The following is a 23,462-nucleotide window of genomic DNA, read 5'->3' as shown; positions in this document are numbered from 1 at the left end:
CCTGGGCGGTGCTCCACTGTAAAGTCCATCCCCTGTAGGGAAATGGACCACCTGAGTAGTTTGGGGTTTTCACCCTTCATCTGATTAAGCCATAGGAGGGGCTTATGGTCGGTCTGAATCTTGAAGTGAGTACCAAATAAGTATGGCCTCAACTTCTTCAGGGCCCACACCACAGCAAAGGCCTCCCTCTCTATAGCTGACCAACGTTTCTCTCTGGGGGTCAGCCTTCTGCTAATGAAAGCAATGGGCTGGTCCTGGCCATCTACATTAAGCTGTGAAAGCACTGCTCCCACTCCCAACTCAGAAGCATCTGTTTGGACAATGAACTCTCTTGAGTAGTCAGGACTCTTCAGGATAGGTGCAGAGCACATGGCCTTCTTCAGGTCATCAAATGCCTTTTGACAGATTTCTGTCCACTGAACCTCTTTGGGCATCTTCTTGGATGTCAGATCATTAAGAGGAGTCACAATGGACCCATAGTTCTTAACAAACTTCCTGTAGTACCCAGTCAGGCCCAAGAAAGCTCTGACCTGAGTCTGGGTGGTTGGAGGGGACCAGTCCTTGATGGTCTGGATCTTACTCTCCAGTGGTTGAACTTGGCCTCCACCTACAAGGTGGCCCAGGTATACAACCTTGCTCTGCCCTATCTGGCACTTTGTTGCCTTGATAGTGAGGCCTGCCTTCTGCAGAGCCTCAAGCACTTCCTTCAGGTGGACCAGGTGATCCTCCCAGGTGGAGCTAAAGACAGCAATATCGTCCAGATAAGCTGCACAAAAGTCATCCAACCCAGTGAGGACTTGATTCACCAACCTTTGGAAGGTGGCAGGTGCATTTTTCAAACCAAAGGGCATCACCACAAACTGATAATGCCCACTAGGGGTAGAAAATGCTGTCTTGGCTTTAGACTCCTCAGCTAACCTGATTTGCCAGTAGCCAGCTGTCAAGTCAAATGTGCTCAAATATTTGGCAGAAGCCAACTTGTCAATGAGCTCATCTGCCTTTGGAATAGGGTGTGCATCTGTCCTGGTGACAGCATTGAGTCCTCTGTAATCCACACAGAACCTCATCTCTCTCTTGCCATCTTTGGTGTAAGGTTTGGGGACCAGAACCACTGGGCTAGCCCAGGGGCTCTCTGAAGGCTCAATGACACCTAATTCCAGCATCTTTTGCACCTCAGTCTTTATACAGTCCCTGACGTGGTCAGGTTGCCTGTAAATCTTGCTCTTTACAGGAAGACTGTCACCAGTGTCCACCACATGTGTACACCAGTTAGTCTGACTGGGTGTCAATGAGAACATATGCCTGTATGCCTGTAGAACTTGTCTGCAGTCATGTTGCTGATGTTCAGTGAGGCTGCCACCTAAGGCCACACCATCAACTGAGCCATCCTCAAGGTTCTGAGTGAGCAGGTCTGGGAGAGGGTCACTCTCTTCCTCCTGTCCCTCATCTGTAGCCATGAGCAAGCCCATGTCTGCCCTGCTGACATATGCCTTCAATCTGTTCACATGGAGCACCCTGTGGGGGCTCCTGGGAGTTCCTAGGTCCACCAAGTAGGTAACCTCTCCCTTCTTTTCCAGAATTGTATGGGGTCCAGACCATTTGTGTTGGAGTGCTGCTGGGGCCACTGGCTCCAACACCCATACCTTCTGTCCAGGCTGAAATTCAACAAGGACAGCCTTTTGGTCATGCCAAGCTTTTTGTAATTCTTGGCTAGCCTCAAGGTTTTTAGATGCCTTTTCCATGTACTCTGCCATCCTGGAGCGGAGACCAAGTACATAGTCCACTATGTCCTGTTTAGGCTTTTTGAGAGGTAACTCCCATCCTTCCTTCACTAGACACAGGGGTCCTCTTACAGGGTGCCCAAACAACAATTCAAAGGGGCTGAAGCCAACCCCCTTTTGAGGGACCTCTCTGTAAGCGAACAAAAGGCAGGGCAGAAGGATGTCCCATCTTCGCCTGAGCTTTTCAGGTAATCCTTTAATCATGCCCTTTAGGGTCTTGTTAAATCTCTCAACAAGCCCATTGCATTGTGGGTGATAAGGAGTGGTGAACTTGTAGTTGACACCACATTCCTTCCACATAGCTGTCAAATATCCCGACATGAAGTTGGCATCTCTATCTGATATTACCTCCTTAGGAAACCCCACTCGGGATAAAACTCCAAGTAAGGCCCTGGCCACAACAGGAGCTGTTGTGGTCCTAAGTGGAATTGCCTCTGGGTACCTGGTGGCATGATCCACTACCACCAGTATGAATCTGTGCCCAGATGCTGTAGGGGGATCCATTGGCCCAACAATATCAATCCCCACTCTTTCAAAGGGAACCCCCACCACAGGTAGTGGTATCAGGGGGGCCTTTGTTGTTCCACCTGCTTTACCACTGGCTTGGCAGGTTTCACAGGAGCGACAAAACTCCTTGGTGTCTTCAGACATGTGAGGCCAGTGAAAGTGAGGGACAAGCCTGTCCCAAGTCTTGTTCTGGCCTAGGTGTCCTGCTAAAGGAATATCATGGGCCAAGGTGAGTAGGAAGCCCCTAAATTGCAGAGGTATAACCAACCTCCTGGTAGCACCAGGCTTGGGGTCTCTAGCCTCTGAATAAAGGAGTCCATCGTCCCAATATACTTTATGGGCACCTTGAGCATTCCCAGCAGCCTCAGCAGCAGCCTGCTGTCTGAGGGGTTCAAGAGAAGGACAGGTTAACTGAGCCTGCCCCAAGTCTGCCCTAGAAGGTCCCCCTGTCCCCAGAAACTCAACCTGATCAGGTTCAAGTTCTTCAGGGACAGTTCCTTCAGGGGTCTCAAGATCAGTTTCCTGTGAAGTCTGATCCTCACTTGTAGGCAGTTGGGAAGGCGCAGCCTTAACCCTCCTGTTCTTCTTCTTGGGAGGTACTTGGTCCATTGTTCCAGGATCCAAGACCTGAGGTTCAGAGAGGCACTTTTTGGCCTGTGACCTGGTCACAGCAAGGACATGTGATGATATCCCTAACATCTCTGCATGAGTCCAGTACTCAACTTCTGACCATAAAGAGTTCTCCAGGTCATTGCCCAACAAACATTCTACTGGGAGATCAGCACTAACCACAACTTTCTTTAGGCCAGTTACCCCTCCCCAGGAAAAGTTAACAAGTGCCACACTATGTGTAGTAGTGACATTGCTGGCATTGGTCACCAGGTAATCATCGCCTGGCATGTATTGTCCAGGGTCCACAAAGTTAGGTGTCACCATAGTGACACTGGCACATGTGTCCCTGTAAGCTTGAGCCACTTTGTTGTTGATCAAAGGTGTCTGTCTGTATTTGCCCAGGTTACTGGGACTTATGTCAGGGGTCAAATCTATGTCCCCTTCACAAACCAGAACAGCCTGTGTAAGGGTTCTGACTAGGTCAGAATCTCCTTCAGTTCCCAAAGTGATACCCACTAAACCCTTGGCTTGAGGACCAGCACTGCTAACTGTACTAGGGGCTGCAGTGCTGGGGGCTCCACCCTTTTTACACTCACTTGTCCAGTGAGAGGTGTTCTTACAAGTTTTACACCAGGGTTTCTTCTGACCTTCTTTCTTCTTCTTCTTGGAAGTTTGGGACCCACCCTCTGTCTCAGTTTGGGGCCCTGTTGAAGACTTCTGGTCTTTAGCTTTCTGCTCCCCACCCTTCTGGTCTGTTTTCTTCTGGTCACCACCCTGGTTCTGGTTCTGGTTCTTTTGCTTAACTCTGGTTCTTACCCATTTATCTGCCCTCTTTCCCAATTCTTGGGGAGAGGTCAAATCTGAGTCAACCAAATGTTGATGCAACTGCTGGTTCTGACAATTATTTAAAATTTGTTCTCTCATCAGCAAATTATACAATCCTTCATAGTCTGTAACCTTGCTTCCCAGCAATCATCCCTCCAGAGCCTTAGTGGCACACTCAACAAATTCAGACCAGTCCTGAGTCTGTGTCTTCTGGGTATCTCTGAACATTAACCTGTACTGTTCAGTGGTTAAGCCTAACCCATCAATCAGAGCACTCTTCAGGACCAGGTAGTTTCTAGAATCCCCATCACTAACTGTGAGGAGTCTGTCTCGGCCTCTACCTTCAAAGGAGAGCCACAAGATTGCTGCCCACTGCTCCTGAGGGATCTGCTGTACTCTGCAGGCTCTCTCCATTGCAGTAATCCATTTATGGATATCATCCCCAGCTTTGTAGGGGGGCACAATCTTACTCAGGTTTCTATTATCAAAAGACCTGTCTTTATCCTTGTGGATATTGCTGCCACCAGTGGGTTCTATTACCCCACTCTCTCTAGGCTGTCTTGCTCTAGCAAGTTTCTCTTGGGCCAGGGCAATCTCTAATTCTTGTCTCTGGACTCTCAATTCAGCCTTCTAATTTGAGATTCTCTCAATTTGGTCTCATGTTCCCTTCTCTGAGGGCTAGTCATCCTTCTTCTGGAGTGACCATGAGAACCTCTAGAAGCATGGGAGTTGTCAGAGTCACCTGAGTGAGTCCTTCTCCTCCTAGGCTCCTGGTTAAGTCCACCTGGGGGTCTGAATGGGTTGTTACCTGATTCATTCCCAAGTAAGCTTAAGTTAGCCTGGTTCAGTCTACTGACCAGCACCTGACTATTTCTGTCATCATCTGACTCACTGCTTTCCACCTCCTCCTCTTCCTCTTCCTCTTCTACATCTACCTGAGGAGCTCCAGTGGTGGAGGCTTCCTCATCTACCAGGATGATAGGGGCAGGGGTGTCTACAGTGTCATCCTCTGAAGGATGGCCTCCTTCAGCATCCCCTGTGGGGTTTGCCTTAGAGGGCTTTAGAGTCTCAGACTGGTCTAAGAGCTCTCTTAGGTGGTCTGTAGTAGGGGAAGGCCCTGTCTTCAGACCCCTTAAGACACAAAGCTGTCTTAATTCCTTAAAGGAAAAAATAGCAAATTTGGATGGTGCCCTTGGAGGGTCACTCTCAACAGGAGTAAGTCCACTGGACCCCTCTGCTCCAGACATTGCTCTAGTGTGGGTGGATGTGTTGCAATCTACCTACACTGGTGTTTACCTACTAAACCTATCTAGTAGTTGTAGCTAGGGTGTGCTACTCCCTTTGCTCTACAACAACTAAGTTCAGTAGAACTTAAGTATACTAGTCTTGTTTTATATGTACCTAGCAGGTACCTGTATGATCTTTCAAATGATAATCTCAAAGATTGTAATGGTAAAACAACAGCAAGCTCAGATCCCACCCCGCTGCTCACCAATGTGAGAAGTTGGCCTGGTATATAATTCTCACTAGTTCTAGTGATCACTTTGTACCATGCCAAGCAACCCTTATGATGATGGTTGTAATTCAACCTTGTAGACCAGTTATCCTAGTGGTAACGTGGACAAAGCAGTCTTAGGCTAAACTCTGAAAGGCATGTGAAGCCAGCTGTTATACCATACACAACCCCCTTGAATACCAAATGAAAGGGACACCACACAGATATATATTGAAAATATATATTGATTTATTAACTATTAAAATCCCCTGGACTCTTTATGAGCACAGAAGCACAAGCGTTAAATCACAAGACAGTTTAAAATACACAAAAGTTGCACAATGTGGATGAGCCCTAGGGGCCACCTAAACCATATACTAAGAAAGTGGTCTAAGAGATACCAATAGGAAAGTGAAGAGGCCTAGGGCCTTGGGAATCGCTGGAGCTATTCGAGACTGGAAATAACTAAGTCGGGAAAGGCCCACGGGACGCGGGTGCAGTGTTCAAAGTGCACGCACTTTTCAATGCAAAGTCTATGGTGCGTAAAAAGCACAAAGTTAGAAAGTTAGGAACCTTCCGAGTAACCTACGGAGCTGAAACTTAAAACACAGGCCCTTGGGATGTGTACCAGTGCAGGAGCACCGGCGGAGCTGAGTTACCTCACCCACAGGAAGCGGGTGCACAGGGTCGAAGTAGTGTCGGGTTTCGTCACGCTGGTCGATGGTGCTTGGAGCTGAAGATGCTGCAGGCGGCTCGATGAGAAGAGTTTCGGTGGATCCAAGGGTGGATCTGAAGATGTGAAGACCTGAAAGCAGAGGGGACAATGTTCAAAGTCACTAGCCAGTGACTACCGTGGAACCAGATTGGAACCAGGCGATGTCGGGTGCAAACAGGCGTTGTCGGGTAGCTTCTTTCTGCAGCCATGTGGATACCCGGGGTCGAGGACGTCCAGGAGTCGGTCACGAACTGTCCCACGCAGGCTTCTCGCTGTTGGCGGTGTCGGCACCTCGATCCGAGCAAACAGGCCTTGGCAAAGGCAAGCCAGGCAGAAGTTGAAAGATGCTTAACACTCGGACCAGCAAGGTCAGAGCGGGTGCTCCTTTTCACAGGAGCTTGGGTAGGTCTGGAGCAACCAGACCTGCTGTGTAAATCTTCAGGTTCGTCGCCAAGATGGCCGCTGATCACGTGGCTAGTGGCCGGGATGGCGCGTCGAGTGGCACAATGCAAAAGGGCCCCACGCAGATCGTGGAGATGCTGGAGGGCTGATCTTCGGTGCAAGGGCTGCTCGGTGGTGGGGGTTCTCAATCCCCAAAGCACAACGTCGAGGATGCCTCAGAAGCTGCGCAGTCAGCTTTTCGAGGGTCTTCCAAGAGGTCCGGTCCCACGTCACTCTCCTCCACGGGTCCCTTCTTTGCAGGGACTGTGGATCGGGCTCTGAGAGGTCTGGGAGTCTGGTTCTTGTCGGGCTCTGGGCTCGGTCTCCGGCGGGAGGCGGCGGCAAAGCAGACGTCGGGTCGCTGGTTGGTACCTGTGTTCACAGGGTGGCCACTCCTAGGCCACAAGGGAGATTCTCTTCAGTCTTCTGTGCAGCAGAATGTCGAAGTCCAGTCTTCTTCTTTGTTTAAAGTTGATTTCAGGATGATCTGCTGTGCAATGGCACTGCTCCCGCTCTTATTCCCAATCTGAGGGGTGGATCACCTACTAGGTCCCTCCTCTGGGAGGAACCAGGAAGGGGGGCGGTTACACCCCCTTTCCTTTGTCCAGCTCCTCGCCAGGACTGGGGCTGGAAGGCCCCAGAACCGGTTTGGACTGGCCTATGCACGGGGACACCTTGTGTGCCCCGGGCATGTCTGATTCTATTCAGCCCTGTCCTACCCAATACACAAAATCCTGTCTGGGGTGGTGCTCGCACCTCCCAAGGCAGGAAACCCTTTGTCCAGGCCACCATCTGCCGAGTTTCGGTCAGCAGCAGGAGGTCAGACTTGTGTCTGTGGTGGCAGCGTCCATTTTGTGATGCTGAGGCTCTGTTTAACTTTAACCGGGGTTAAGGCTACACACATGTCGTGTCCCTCTAGAAGGGTGGAATGCTATCCCCGTCGCCAGAATTGGCGAGGGGATAGTATTCCAATTCGTATGACACCTTACTCGGCATGTTTTGATAAAGCCAAACCAAAGATAGCATTTAACCGCGAGGATTATAATGCACTTAAGAATATATGGTATGGCAATATCCCGGAACAGCTTAGGGAGTGGTTCCCGACAGCTACAGACAGGCTCAGCTCATGCCAGAGCACCATCTCACATATTTCCAAGCACTCTGCCTCCAGGATTGATGAGGCCTTCCATAGGAGTGGCTGATAGGAACATATGTGTCCAGTTTAGGGTTAGGCACAGACATACTGTACCTAAGTAAGAGGTGGTTACACCGACTTACCCCAGCTGAGTGATCAGCCAGTTGTGTCAAATATGGAGGCCAGGCCAGGGGTGGCACAATACATGCTGCAGCCCCTGGTAGGCCTTGGATGCACCTATGCCCTGGGCACCTAGGGTGCACTTGTACAGGGGCTCATAAGGTGAACCAGTTCCAATTCGTAATGCACCTAGAGTGCATTGGCAGTAATTTAGAGAGAGAACAGCAGGCTGTGGGTCTGATTAGCAGGCCCACAGCCACATTAAGTCAGAAACCAGTGAAGCAAAAAGCAAAAATTTGGGGTGACCATAGGATAGCAGACCCTACTCTCCTACAATGTGAATGCCTGTTAATATCTAATAAAATGTATCTAAGGAAAATGCTATAGCATTTTGTATTTTAATCCTAGTTATTGCAAAGCACACCATTTCGTTTTTTTTTCCTTTCTAGGAGGCCTACTTTATTCCTATTGAATGTGAATTCTAATTTATATTTACCAGTGTGGCAATTCGCACACATGTATAGTTTCTTACTTTTACAATTTTAATAGTAGCGTACAGCTATTTAGCAAATATTACATAATTAATTTCTGGATTTTTAAAATGTAATTCATTCAGTTACATTTGCATAACAGAATGATGACAAAAAAAACACATTGAGCTCATTCCAAACATTTTCAGCAGGGGGGTCATGCACTCAGAACACACAATACAGCACGCTTAAGGCTAGCCATTCTTACACAAAGAGTGCAATCGCTACTCACTCACACAAGTACCACCGGTGTCAAACCACAAACCACATAGACATTCAAACACACAATCAACCCACAAACCAACACTCAGGACAAGAACAAGAGACAGCCCACAGACTGTACTGAAACCAAACCATTTCTTACTACTAATTGTAAGTCATATTTACAAGAAAAGCTCTCAAAAGTAGTCCAAAAGACTGCACCAAAACAGCCCAAAAGACTGTTCCATGTTCAAGAAGCCAAAATACACCAAATTTGCCAGTTTGGCTGGCAGAACACTCAAAAAGTGCTCTGCATATCACCACTTATGAATGTTACCTAGGGCCATATGTAGGTAACTTGGACATCCGATTCCTAAATACCAAATTTTACCTAATCGGTATTTAGAAATCGGCATTTCCGATGTACCTAAAAAATCGGTAAATTTTACCGATTCGGTAAAAGTCGTAAAATTGTTACCAATTCCACAATACTGATCGATAATTACCAAATCGGTAAATACCAAATCGGTAAATAATACTGAATCAGTAAATACCGATTCGTAAGTTCCGAAAAAGAGCCATTGAGGAATCAGCCAATCCTGTGCAGCCACCACCCCTCCCAACCAGGAAGTGGCCACACCCAGGCAGGTGCACTCAATCAGAACCTTCTGGAGAGGCTGGGAGTACAGAGGAGAGCAACAGAGAGTCCACTGGGTGAACTTTTCCAGCAAAACGTACACAATGGCCAGTCAGGACACAGAAAGAGAAGGAGGAGAAAGTTAGAGGAAACTGAAATTCAGCCAAAAGGAACTGCAGGTCCTTGTGGAGGAGGTACCAAGCTGTTTGGGAAGCAGTCCCTGTAAGTGGCTGAATAGGAAAAAAGACAAGTCTGGCTGGGAATCCAGGCACAGGTGAATGCCATAGGAGTGACACCCCGGGACATTGAAGTGCTCAAGAAACGGTGGTATAACATCAGGAGTATCACCAAAAAGAAGATGGAGGATCTAAAAAAATAAGCCAGCCAGACAGGAGGAGGGAGGAACAGGGCACCTGCCCTGACTGAACCTGAGCAGCTTGTGGAGTCCATGATAGAGCCAGAAAGTGTCTGTGGAATCGGGGCTGCAGACAGCTCTACCAGATCTGCTACCAAACATGGTAAGAAGCATGCACAGCATTGTGCACCCCCTTTTCCCTATCCCAAATCCCCAATTAGGCTGTGTGAATCCCACTCCAGTACAGGTTTTTGTTGAGACCAGCAATGCATTATGGGAGATGTAGTCTGTGAAACCCCTATCATGACAGTAATCGCACTGAACAACAAGACATGTGACACACATCAGCGATAAGCAGGCAGAGGACAATGAGATAGTGTGGCAGAAATGAATATTTAATATTGCAATGCAGGGCTGCAGGAACACTGAGGTAATGTACAATTTCTGTCCACAGGTGAGACATCGTGCAGGACTGCTCAGAACATGGGAGAAAGGGCAACCCGGAAGGACAGAACAGAGAAGGCCAGTACAAGTGCAGGGCACACCACACCACCACAGCCAGCCTCGCCACCACTGTCAGCCTCGCCACCACTGCTAGCCTCACCAACAGCAACACCATCTGCAGTGGTTAGACCCAGGAGGCATGCTGTTGCCACACTCCAGGAGATGGAGTCGTCCTCAGAAGACACGAGGGGGGGGGGGGCATCAACTGTGCCACTGGATGGCAGTAATGCTGGTTTGCTGTACACCTCTGAGGGAGCACACACAGATGCCAGATGCCGCCGCTGGGCTCGGGAAAGCAGTCCACCTCTACAGGGTGAGGTTCATGGTGTCTTCGCAGGGTTGGAGGCAAACATGGTGAAGGTGCAGTGCCTACAAGGCAAGGCAATTCAGTTGGTACAGCGACAAATGAAACACCTCAATAACAACATGGTGAACATTGAGAAGGGCATTGCTCATTGGCTGAGGGCATGAAGGAGCTGGCGTTGGGCATGCAGGACATGTCCCAGTCAGTGATGCTACTGTGCAGCAAAATGGATGAGGACATGGTAACACAGCGCTGGGAGAGGCAGAAAATGAAACACCATACGAGGGCAGTGAACCACCTAGCAACTGCCACTTCTCTGCTCTGCAGGCGCTTCGTGGCCATGCAGGAGGAGATGGCGCACTGTAGCACTGATGTCTCTAGGGGGCTGGTAAAGGTAACTACTGCACTTGAGGTGCTGCGGACGCCTCAGTCTGCTACTACTGGTGCTGTGGAAGTTGGGGACAGCGAGGACACGACCAGTCAGAGCAGCATTACCCCACTGCAACAGACACCCGTAGGAGTAGCAGACAGCATGGGGCTGGCACTGGTTCAACAGTCAATGGTGAAAGTCAGCTGATGGCATCCAGCACTGTTGTGCGCGGCCGCAGATGCCCACACTTTCAGAACTGAATTGGGTGAAGTAACCCATGACTTCCTTCTATGGATGTCACAAATTGGACTTCCGAGTTTGGCCGTTTGTGTTGTGGCGTAGTGCCCAGATATTAAAACTACATTATTACATATAACAACTGGCCGTGTCTCCTTACTTACTTAAAAATAGTTGCGTGTGATCTCTGCCCATCATTGACTCCCATCTGTTGCTCGCCCCACTCCTGCTGCGTTGGGCTCTGGCTGTGCAAATTCATCATCATTGTCCTCAAAATCAGTTAATTCAACTTCTGTACCTTTCTTTGTGGCAAGGTTGTGCAGCATAGCACAAGCTGCAATGATTTTGCAGCAGATGATGGGTGTGTACTGACGTGTGCCTCCGCTTTTGTGGAGGCAGCGGAACCTGCTTTTCAGTAGTCCAAAGGTGCGCTCCACAACGTTGCGTGTTGATTTGTGTACCACATTGTATTGTCTCTCACTCTGGGTTGATGGGTTTAGGTAGGGAGTGAGGATAAATGACCGCACGGCATATGGGCTATCGCCTAGGTGAGAAAGAGAGTGCCATTAGTTACATACACCAAAACACATTAATCTGCAGTAACTATCAGGGTGTGTCACAGTGATTTACCTAGCAGGTATCCTTCTCCAAATTCTCCCGCAGCCTGGCGTGTGTAGAGCCCACTGTTCTGGAAGATGTATGAGTTGTGGGTGACTGTTGGAGAAACCTGTAGAGTGCAAGGCAGGAACCCACCCACCTTTTGGAGACTGCTGCCGGGCGCTGGGCTGCTGACGCCGCTGTGAACTCCCGCTGACGGCGCCATTCACCATCTCGGCTGCCGAGGGGAGGAACTACGGTTCCCAGCGTCCCTTGCGGCTGCACACCACCACTTCCTGTCCCGCGCACCAGGAGGTGCATAAAATCACGGAGCTTCCTCGGTGGAGCGGGGACTGTTGGAGAAACCTGTCGAGTGCAAGGCAGGAACCCACCCACCTTTTGGAGACTGCTGCCGGCGCTGGGCTGCTGACGCCGCTGTGAACTCCCGCTGACGGCGCCATTCACCATCTCGGCTGCTGAGGGGAGGAACTACGGTTCCCAGCGTCCCTTGCGGCTGCACACCACCACTTCCTGTCCCGCGCACCAGGAGGTGCATAAAATCACGGAGCTTCCTCCGCGTCGCGAACGTGCACGGACGGCGCCGGGCGGAGCCCGGGCAGAGGGCGGGCCGTCTGTGGCCGTCAGTGGTCAGCAGTGGTCGGGCGGGCCACCCCTCTAACATTGCCATCTTGTTCGTGGTGAGTCTACTTTCCTCTCCTACTATGGAGTCTGCTGATGCAGCTGTTACACAGGATGATTTCCCTTCCCCCCCCTACATTTGAGTCCCTACTTGAAAACGCACTTACCTTGGTATCAAACGAAATAGCTGACACTGAAAGAAGAATGTCCATGAGTTGTACTAACAATATTACACAGCCGATATCATTGTCAAATAGCCCTGGTATCCCACTATCACCAGTTGTTGTTATTACAAAACCGGTACTGATATCAACACCCCCCGTATCCCAGTTGACTGAAACTGTTTCCACTATTACAATCGCCTCCCAGGATGATGCTATTATCTCGGGAACTATGGAAACTAGTAAAAAACAGGGAGCGGAAAAACGCAAAAGAGGCACCGCCAAGCAAAGTGCCAACAAAAGGAAACAACCTCCAACTAACAAGAATCAGCCTACGCCTCGGAGCCTGTGGAATAAACAAAAACCTACTGGGGCACAAACTGTTCATGTTGTGGATAAAGACTCAGTGGACGCGGATAATATTTCTACCGCAACCACTACTTACTCAAGTGGGACCTCTAATACAATATGGACCCAAACAACACTAATGGGAGACAATTATAATCTCTCGAAACAAAATGGGAACCTTATAGAAACCATAGTTGACACTATTTTTAATCGATTAGAGAAGCAAATGATCAACCAGTTTAATAACGTTTTTAAAAGACTTGATAGACTAGATAACCTGGTTAAAAATGGAGAAGTAGAAAGAAAGGGGTCTGCCATCTTGTACCAAATCAGAGCCGACCGTCTCTTAAAAGAACTGGAATCTGTTAGCAACACTCTGTCACTAAAGAAACAGGAAGCTTCCACCTTACCGGGTGGAGGCATGAGTAACCCTGGAACATTACCACCGTCTATTGCACCACCTACAATTCAACCCCGATCAGTCAATGGAGGGAAGAACTTGGCAAAATCCAATTTACCTCCCAAATCCACCCCTACGCCTGCACCTAGAAAAACTGCCCCCCTGTTATTATCAACAACAATGCTTCCAACCACAATAACGGCTCTACCCAACCTACAACAGCAACAAGATCAACCGCTGCTAACAATAAGGGTATTGGGCAACCAGGGACAAGCAGGCCTTTTAAACATCAAGGGCCTGCCTTACATTTGCCACCGGATGCCTGTCCTTTTGTCCTGGTTCTTGCAGGAGTACCACCGTTGAGGGAGGATCAGGGGGAATCATGGGTGCAACTGCGAAACAAATGCATAGACTGGCTAACTAAGCACAAAGGTGTTGGATACGATATCTCAAGAGAGATCCTATCGGCTCGCAGGGTGTCTTGGGTTGGGCCTTTACTCAAAGATAAGGAAGGTGATTGCATAGTTCTCAATTTTAAAAACCCTGGTACTGTAAGAAACCTACTCAACAGAAATAGTAACTGCTCTGCCATTTCTACTGTTGCAACCATGTTACCTCTGAGTTATTTTTACAGACAACCTTCAATGCAACCTCGGTCACCCTTAATGCAATTTCAACCACCACCAAAGCATTTTCAACCACCACCAATGCATTTTCAACCACCACCAATGCATTTTCAGCCAACCCCTATGCAATATAAGCCAGCTCCATTTCCATTCAAGATGTTCAATAGATTTGCACCTTTGTCGGATTTGGATATGCAAGACTGACCCCCATTGACTAACCCAGTTGAACTACCTTTGGCATCAATCTCTGAATCCCAGGAAGTCCCACAACCCTTGTCACGGACTGTTGTGAGCCAAAAATCCCCGAACCATAGACTGTTGCTCCAGGATTCCGAACTATCTCTTGTAAGTTGGAACATAGCGGGTCTTAATTCTAAACTGAAAATTAAAGAATGGTCAGACTGGGTCAATAATAACTGTGACATATTGATGCTACAAGAGACTTGGTGCACAACTACACCTACAATGGAGGGTTTCTGTTGCTACAACCTAAAGGCTTCTCCCTCACCCATGGGTCGCCCCAGTGGGGGTCTATCTATCTGGACTAAAATAAAATCCGGGGTGCAAACCAAACCGATTCCTACACCGGGTAATTGTCTTATGGCTATGAAGTACACTAACAGGAAGAAACTATGTTTAATTAATTTTTATAATAATGATTCTGTTACCCGTCCCAATGACAATTTTATGCTATTGTTTAATTTTATTGATGAAATTATGGAGGGGCAGAAGTATGGGCCCTTTGATGGCATCTGCATTGGAGGGGATTTTAATGCCCATATGTACCGCAATAGCCCACCATGTAAAAACGGTGAGGAGTGGAAAAACCATCTAGCCTCCCGTGACCTAGTAAATGTAATGGAAATTGCAGGTTCTAGTGCAAACAATATAATAACACCTACATATATAGGTCAGGGCTGTGCTTCCACGATAGATTATATATTTATCTGTCCAACAATAAGTGATATAATTTTAAAAGCAGAATTCATCTGTTCCGCATATAGTGATCACTATCCGCTTAGAATATACTTACATAATCCTCAGATCACGAAGGTTGCATCAAGAGTAGAGATTGGGGCACAAAATCTGGCATTATCTACTGATAGATTAAGATTAATATGGAAAGGGGTGGACAATAAAGACATTTTAGCTAGAGTAATTAAAAAACACCCTAAGACAGTAGAGACCTGTCTGTCGCATACTAGCCCAGGCGACGATGTGGTTGTTGCCTTTGGTAATCTCTGTGGGGCTATTAAAAGAGAATCCTCTAAACCAGCCAGGTCTAATATAGATCATGGCCCTCGCTGGTTCGACTCCTCCTGCTCTAAGGCCAATAGGGACCTGAGGGCTGCCTTAAAAGTTAATCCTAGGGACGCTCCACTTGTGAGAGAATTAAGATCAAAATACAAAACCGCGTTACGCATTAGATCTGAGGCCCTAGTGATTAACCATTGGGAATCTCTCACGGGTACTGCCTCATTAAAAGACACGACAGGTTTTTGGAGAGAAGTCAAGTCCCTCAGATCCTTTGGTTCTAACATCAAACCAATCAATTGTAATACAACTGGTGAGGCGTGGGTAGAGCATTTTTCCAAAATTTATGCTATATCAGCCACTTCTCTAGATACTGTCCCCATATCTAATACTGCTGAACCACTGAACTTTTCATTACCCGAGGTCGAGGATGCTATAATTGAGAGCGCTAGTAATAAAGCTCCCGGCCCGGATGGTCTTTCCATTGACCAGATTAAATCTGAAATTAATTTTTGGGCCCCTTTATTATGCAACTTATTTAATAATTTGACTGACAGCTCAATTCCCGAATCCTGGTCGAACAGTGCCATCGTACCGATATTCAAAAAAGGTGACAGGTCGGACCCTGCCTGCTACCGCCCGATTTCACTGATCGATAACACGCTAAAGGTCCTTGGAAGGGTAATTTTTAAAAGGATAAGGAATTGGGCTGAGGATAATAATGTTCTACACTGCAGTCAATTGGGATTTAGAAGCCATGTGGGCACTGTCGAACAATGTCTTAATTTGAATTTGATTATGGCCAAATACACAATTGTTAAAAAGTCCCTGCTTTATTTAGGCTTCATGGATCTGAGTTCCGCATTCGATTTTGTTAATCGTTCTAGGTTGTGGTCACTTTTGCTTGATTATGGTTTGGATGACTCACTGGTATATTTTCTTTCTTATTTAAATAGGGATTTAAAAGCGAGAGTACGAATTAATAATGAAGGCGAATTATCCAATGATATTTTTATTAGCAGAGGAGTTAGACAGGGCTGCGTACTCGCCCCACTGCTTTTTATTCTATATATTAACGGGTTGAGTAGCACTTTGAGCAAGATCACTAAGGACGTACCAATTATAAACGGTTCCCCCATTACTACCCTACTCTATGCGGATGACGCAGTATTAATGGGGCGTACTCCGAATGCTTTACGTATTTTAATCACTGGGTTTGTTGCATTTAAGTCCGATCTAGGTTTAAATACCAATTTAAAAAAATCTTTCATTATGAACTGTGGACCTAAAAAGTACAACATTACCTCAATTAAATCAGGTGACAATATTTTAAAATGCACTAGCACTTTCCCTTATCTAGGGTTATTATTTTCTAACACAGGCTCATGGCAGCCACATGCTGCCTATGCGAGAAATAAAATTGGCAAGTCAATCAATTCAATTTTATCTCTCCGACAACCCAAACTGGCTGATGTCATTACCCCCCTGCTCAATATTTATCGTACCCAATGCCAACCAACTGGGACATATGGAGCAGAAGTGTGGGGTTATTGTAACAGCACGTCTCTCCAGTTGGAGGAAAATAGATTTTGTAGGAGGGTGCTGGGGGAGTTCCCTGTGCCCCCACATTTATATGTCACAATGAACTTAGGCTGCCATACATTGTTGATTTTATCAGGTCAAGGCCCGCGCTTTTTTGGATAAAAATATGGTCAAATCCAGCGGCATCCCTAACACGCAGCATAATATCTGACTGCTTACTATGTGAAAGATCCCACCATATACCCTGGTTAAATGCTGTCAAGAATAGCCTGTTGAGCGTGGGACATGGTTCTTTGTTCAGCTCTCCTAATACCATTGCCCCCGTTCATAAGAATAGTGTTAAACGGGCATTGTTTGACTTATACAAGGAGGAACGAATGAGATCTGAATTTGCCAAACCTGTTGTTATTAGACATTTGCCCCTTACTGATTTAGGCAATGACAACTTAAACAAGCTCTGCAGATACCTGTCAATCCCAATAGGAAGATGGAATCGGAGCCTTTTGTTCCGGTTCCGGGATGGAAGCATAGTCAATCTACTAAGCTTCCCCCTTGGTTATAACAAAAACCTAGAAGAGTTGGATTGCCCCTGCTCTGAAGGTGGAAAACAAAGTCTGTTGCACTATTTTCTTTTCTGTGGCCATTACAAATTGTATACCCGCCAATATTTAATGCCGATTCTCCGCAAATATAACCTAAGGGACTTTAATCTGGCACTGAGATTCTTACAAATGCTGTCAACAGATGAAGTCATATATACTGTAAGCTATTTTATAAAAGTTTGTGTGAGATCAAGGGCAAGTATGGAACATGCATAACGGACAACAGTATTGTGCTATTTAACGCACATTGCACTTTACCATTCTGTCATAATTTGTATACAGATTTAATTATATGTGTGTCGGGATATGTATGATCATTTCGGGAGTGGATAAATTGAAATCTATGACTAAATATATTAATAGATTAATGTTTCTCTTTACTATGTATTCTGCACCTTATGCCATATATGCTGCTTAAACCCAATTGGTAAATTCTGTTTTTAATTTTTATACATGTTTTTAATGTGTTTTTAATGTGTTTCATTCTGTATGTACTTTTATGGATGTACTAAATTCCGAATAAAGATCATTTGAATTTGAAATTTGAGTTGTGGGTGCTCCCAGAAACTTTGGACACGATGTCGGTGATTATGTTGGCAGCATCGCAGATTACCTGCACATTTATGGAGTGGGTGGACTTTCTGTTCCTGTAGATATACTCAGTGGCTGCAGGTGGGCAGATTGGAATGTGTGTGCCATCAATACACCCTATGACATGCGGGAACTGTGCCATCTGGTAAAAGTCTGTCTTGGTTTTCAGCAGTTCCGCCTGTGTGCTTGGGAAGCTAATGTAGTGAGGCATTTTCTGCATCATGGCATCCAGGAACTTTCTGAAGAAACGGGACAGGCAACTCTGAGATACCCCACCTACCGCAGCTATCGCCCCCTGGTAACTGCCAGATGCAAGTAGATGTAGGCTACAGAGCACCTGCACATGTGGTGGTATGGTGTGCACCCTTGGTGTTGGGTGCTCCAGGAGTGGGTGCAGGTCCCTTATCAAGTCCAGGATGGTGTGGGGGTGTAGCCTGTACCTTTCATAGATCTCAGCCTCAGTCTGTTGGAAGAGTGTGATGCGCTGTCTGTAAACGCGCTCCTCCCATCTCCAGATCCTCACTCCTGCTGCCTACAGCCGTAGCCGCCTTGCAATCACATAGAAAGCCACCATAGTGATCACACAGTAGCATTTTGGGATTGCTTATATACACTGAAGCTGATTACCACCTGCTTTCAGTCAGTGTTAATTACCGACTCCTAAATACCGAATTTCATGAAATTCAGTATTACCGATTTTTCCTACATATCTTTTCTCATTTTTACCGTTTCTTATTTACTGATTCGGTAAATAAGGAAGCGGTAATTCCGATTCAGTAATTTTGAAATCGGTAATGATGAATCGTTATTTAACGATTCAAAATTACTGAATCCTTCCCTACATCTCAATTGCCTAAATACCGGTCGGTAATGGTGAAATTTACTGAATTTCACCGTTACCGACCGGTATTGGCCCACCTACATATGGCCCTAAGTGCACAGACCAAGATCCTTTTTATGTACATATTAAGTTCCATGGTGTACTTAGTCACCATGGTAGAAATATCTTTTTAATATACCTAAACCTATTGAGGTATCCCCTCTAGGGAAACCGGCTGAGTTCATTCAAGATTCACAATGGTACCTCCACGAAAGCAGCACATTCTTCGGTGTGCGCTTGAAACAGGCAGCCAAGAATATTGCAGCATAAACAATGTTATTCGCCAAGTGGCACTTAACTCAATGTCTGTCGTTCAAGTTTTCACAATTTAGCGAAAAATCTCCTCATTACCTGCCTACATAAATTGTAATTTACATATTTCCAAGTTCCAAAGTCTTTGGCCAAACAAAACAAGTCAAATGTCGATGACCTTACCAAGCACAAATCTCCAGTCTACCACTGCCAAGTTCTGAATGACCTAACGGTCGTTTTAGACTACTCATACCAAAGAAGTTCTCAGTCAGCAGCGGCAAACACTTGGAGGATCAGATCATGGAAACCAGAAATATACTGGGCTGGAAAGACAAACAATCTCCGTGCATAGGGTACCTCTTCAGTAGATTCCTGTCCTGTCCCCCCCAGTAGATTCCTGACTCCTGTCAAGACCACTTCCTTGGATAGCCCCTTCTCAGATGAGCCCCACTTTGGGCGCCATTTGAAGAAATAAAAACCTTCTTAAGGGTTCACTGATACACCTGGTCCTTTAAACCAACAAAGAAGAGATTGGCACGGAAGCTGTAATATCAAGAAAACATATTTATTAACCTCACATGAGGGAGACTGTGTCAAAAAGTACCCTCAGGCCACTGTAGGAGACAGTCTAAGGAGTACAGGGAACAGGGGGCTTATATATGCATTTGTTACATAGTCAGCATAAAACCAAGGAGAGGTCCTGGCACATACAAGCATGGTTTTTTGACTAATATGGGTATACAAAATTTGCTTGCTCCACAAAGTGGGAGGGGAGGCTAAACTGAACACATCAGTAAGAATAGCCTGGCAGTTCTACATTAGGAGCAGGTGTATTCTACCAGCTAGGCCTTTCTGAGCATGTGCAAGGCTCTGGAAGAGGGAGAAAGCACGTGGCAAGCACATGGCTAACTAAAATGTCTGTCAAGAACAAAATGGCTTTCAGCTCATGCCAACAGTGATTCCTGCAATCTTCAACACTTTCAGCAATGATCTTTAACAGAGAACATTGATGAGTCTCTTATGTCTACTGCATCAGTTGTTAAGAGAACACAGCTATTATTAGATGTGTTATTTATTTTTTATATCTCTTCACAAAATTTACCAATCAGTTCCAACTTTCTTTGTGTACTGCTGAGGTGGCCATTTGTTTTTAATGGTGGGAAGAAATACATTCAAATCTTTACCTCCTCTCCTCTATCTTATCATGAGTAGACGTAGGAGTGGGGCCCGAAGCTTTTGAGGTTTCTGTTTGTCTCTGTCTCTTTCCAGTTTATCGCTTTCACTAGGTTTATCTAGCTTTATCTAACATTCTCTACTTGTCACTATATCTCAATCAATCTATCTGACATATCTATTTTAGTTGTATAAATACCTATTTATCTGTACATATCTATTTGTCTTGCAAGACTGCCCAGTCCCATTCTCTTCCCTGAGGGAAGCAGCTTGTGCTGACTAGATTTAAGGCTCTGGGTTCCCGTAGCGTGAGGACCTGGACCAGGCTTTCTGGTCTTAAGCCCTTTGGTCCTACGGCCAAACGACTTGTTGCTGTGTTCCCAGCCTGGTTGAGGAGGGCACAAGCTCCTTGTTACAAGTCTCACAGAGTCTGCAGAATTGGCAGATCCACTGCCGAACCTGCAGATCCCATCATCATCTGAAGATGGTGCCTCTCTGTAAGAGTGAACATTGCCTGTGTTTTACCAATACTCAATGCAATGATTTCTGGAGAGCAGCTGCAATTCAGGATAGGTCTACAGAGCAGTTATTGGCAGTGGAGGAGTTAAGCACTGGATAATTCCTCCTTTTAAATACTGGGTACATCTGTGGATAATCATTTTGGAACAAGACTAACCCCTAGAAGATTGACTAAATGCATTCTGAGCCATGATATATGCAAATTGTTTTTTTGCAACAGCGGGAAACACATTTTGCTTCATGACGAAACCCATTGGGCACAAGTGGAGATAAATTAGTCCAAAGAGGAGCTAAGTCTCTTATATGGTTAGATCTGTGAATCACTGTTCCATTGAGAGACTCAAGAGAATCGTAATCAAAATTATGAGAACTAACACAAGGCATAAGTGGAAACAAAAAATTGGGTTTTGAAGCTTGGGTGCATTTACTCTAATATTTTTTACTATGGTTAAAGAAATTTTCAAGCGTCAAGAGACAGTGACAGATTAGTCGACATAAGCAGACACTGATAGTTTGGGTTTGTTTTATATCGAAAAGATATAAAGCTCACTATTTCCTGAAATAGACCATGGGCTTGATTTAGATCTTGGCAGACGGGTTACTCTCTCACAACGGTGACGGATATCCCGTCCAACGAAATATAAATCCCATTATATCCTATGGGATTTTAATAAAATATTAGGCTCTTGGATTATGGTTTTAACACCTGGGCTAACTAGGAACCATTTGCTGTTAATAATAGATGCAGTGTCAAGAGAGGCAGCTGGATAATAAGCATGATCAGATTCTCAGCTGCAGAACAATGCAGACTCTAAGTAAGGTTTAGTAAATACAAAGTAACAACATTGCCTTGTGTTACTTAATGTCAGATAGGTGTTACATGGGTGGAGCATGGGCGTTCCCGTACACCCACCCATATATTTGATTCAAACTCAGATTTACAAAGACTTGTAAACCTCAGTTTGTTCCAAAAGGGTGAGCCTACCTGACAGATGTGTAACTAGGAGAAAAATCTTCTTTTCTCCATGGTATCTCCTCTTTCCATGTGCAAACAGAGGAATATACCTCTAAGGATTGGTTTTGTGCAGGAAGGCATTCCTTCCTGCACAGAAAAAATTCTACCCATAGCACTGGCATTCTTGAACTATGGCACAAGGGTGCCTGCATTACCGCTAGGCAGCCACAAGTGTGCAAGCGCATATAGAGAGAGCAGAACAGCGCCACATCTTGGTAAATATGGCGCTGTTCAACTCTCTCTCCTCCACGCAACACAGCGCAGCAACTTGCCTTGCTGGGGTGAGTGAACTATTGGTAAATATGCCCAAACACAGGTATTATAGGCGTCCTTCAGCACATGTTTTGGCAATAGATATTTTACCAGAGAGTGTCACGTGAGCACTAATCCCACATGCAACTACTAACTCAAATGTATGCTATAGAACAAGGATCAGCTTTGTGTTAAATAGCTTTTGTTGTGTGAGCACCATTGATGTCATCATCGCCAGATGATGCTAAATCTGGGGCTTGATTGGCTTTCTATCACTTGTACAACGCAATGCTTTTTTTTCTTACAGCACTCCATTGCTCGAAGGAGAGTACATTTTGACATTTGTTCAGTATTTATTCAGCAGTACAGTCAGAGCTATAGTACATTTTGACATTTGTTCAGTATTTATTCAGCAGTACAGTCAGAGCTATGGTCATTTCAGAGGTGAAACCCACTGATGGAAGTTACATTTCATTTTGCATTTTGCAGTAAAACGTGGGGCTGAAGGCCAAGTAATATTATTACAGAGTTGTTTCCTCGTACAATTGGCATTTTGGTGATTGCAAAGGAAATCTCATTGAGCGCTGTGTGGTGTGATTTTACAGCATTACACAAGCCAGATAGCCCCTCTTTCTGAGTTCCAAGTTTTTTCCAGGCGCTATAACAGCGTGGTCGCAATACTATTAAAATATTTAAACAACTAGAGAGAGTGAGGATCAAAAAGAGCTTGTCCTTCTCCCCTAAATAATCAACTTCAACAATAAGGACAGGCTTGAGAAATTCAAACCGCATCCAAAATCAATCGCATGAGAAAAAATCATTAGGTTTTTTAATAAAACCCTCACCCACCAACCTAGTGGGTGGCATGCTTCATCATCGGGTTCCCACCTAGGGTGCTGAGTGCATCCTATGTGTGCTTCGATGCCTGATTACAGCAGAGGGGGATTTTATTGTGACTACTTGTGAGAGAAGGTGAATTAGAAATGTCTTCAGGATCCCCCTCCTAGGCAGGAGAATTTTAATAGTGGGTTCCTGGGGCAGGATTAAAAATTAACTGCGGATGTCAGGGAGATATGATTGCTCTCGCACATCCTGAATAGGTCTACATGTTTCAGCCAACTGGATCGGATTAGAAAGGCTTACTTTTGGTCCAATAATGACGGGCCAGAAAAAAGGGCTGGGCCCTTGGAGGTGTGAGTGCACATTCGCTAAGGTGTGCAGAAAAGTTGAGATATTCTCTGTTTCTGGGGTAAAACAGTGACTCACGGTTTTCATCCAGAATGCTGTAGTAAAGTAGCCATAATTTTTAGAAACATGGATCTTGGCGGGGTGGGGGTGCCTGTAGTCACACTTTGTTCAAGGTCCCCCGCCTTAGTCGGTTACCTGTTGCGGCCCTGACACAAGATCCTGGCAATACCATCAATATATGACTGAGTTGTATGCGGGCTGATTCTGAGTTTTCCAAATCAAAATGGAGGATAATTTGCAGTAACTGTTTTTCCAACTGGTAAACGTGCATGCTTTTTAACTTCCCACCCTTGTTTGCAACTCTCAAATTCTTCCATGCAATAGTGGGAGAAATTTGCCTGAGAAAAACCCAGGAGTCAGCTATGTGCAATGTTCACCGGATGTAGAATTTCAATTCTGGTGAAAATTCCGATGACATCATGGGATTTTACGCTCTATTTAAAATCTGCTGAAACAAATAAAAAAGGCAGACATTTGGTTTCCGTTCATATTAAGCCTATGTGCAAAGACTAAGATGTTGGTGCCCTATGTCACACTCCTTTCTGAACTCAGAAGACCATATATTCACCATCCTTTTATTTGCTGCATTTTTCT

The sequence above is a fragment of the Lissotriton vulgaris genome, chromosome 8 (assembly GCF_964263255.1).
Source record: "Lissotriton vulgaris chromosome 8, aLisVul1.2, whole genome shotgun sequence".
In the NCBI taxonomy this organism is placed as follows: domain Eukaryota; kingdom Metazoa; phylum Chordata; class Amphibia; order Caudata; family Salamandridae; genus Lissotriton; species Lissotriton vulgaris.
This window is presented reverse-complemented; position numbering follows the sequence as displayed.